This window comes from Otolemur garnettii, unplaced genomic scaffold (genome assembly GCF_000181295.1).
Source record: "Otolemur garnettii isolate 467f Iridium unplaced genomic scaffold, OtoGar3 scaffold00018, whole genome shotgun sequence".
NCBI lineage: Eukaryota > Metazoa > Chordata > Mammalia > Primates > Galagidae > Otolemur > Otolemur garnettii.
Window position 1 is genome coordinate 28670302 of NW_003852413.1, and position 438 is coordinate 28670739.

General features: G+C 52.5%; 1 protein-coding gene across 1 annotated transcript in view; it reads left to right on the top strand.

The window, feature by feature from the left end:
• Positions 1 to 438, top strand: part of ABCC3 (ATP binding cassette subfamily C member 3) — a 75186-nt gene that overhangs the window by 36889 nt on the left and 37859 nt on the right. The window lies entirely within an intron of this gene.

The following is a 438-nucleotide window of genomic DNA, read 5'->3' on the forward strand; positions in this document are numbered from 1 at the left end:
CAGGCTCCACGGTGAGGCTCCCCCTGTGCACCCATGCCCCTACCACCCAGCCCTTTCACACACCTTAGGTCTCCTGGCACAGGACAATAGATAGCAGGATCCTGGGATGGCCATATCACTAGGGTGTCATCAGAGCAGGTGTTGCTGATTCCTTAGTGGCCTCAGGACCATTACATGGGAAGCTTATGCCTGGATAGCGCAGGAAAATGGCCAGCTCTTTCGTACACCTAGTAGTTTTCTACTGTGAGTTCTATAGTTCCCTGGTTACAAATGGGGACACTGAGGCATAGAGATTTAATAATGTGCCCAAGGTCCCCTAGTTAATGGTGGCAGAGCTGGACTCTGCACCCAATGTCTGCACCCCAGACATCCTGCTTTACCCTGCCCTGCCCTGCTTGATTTAAAGGGTAGATTCCAGGGACTTCCTCCAGGAGTGGA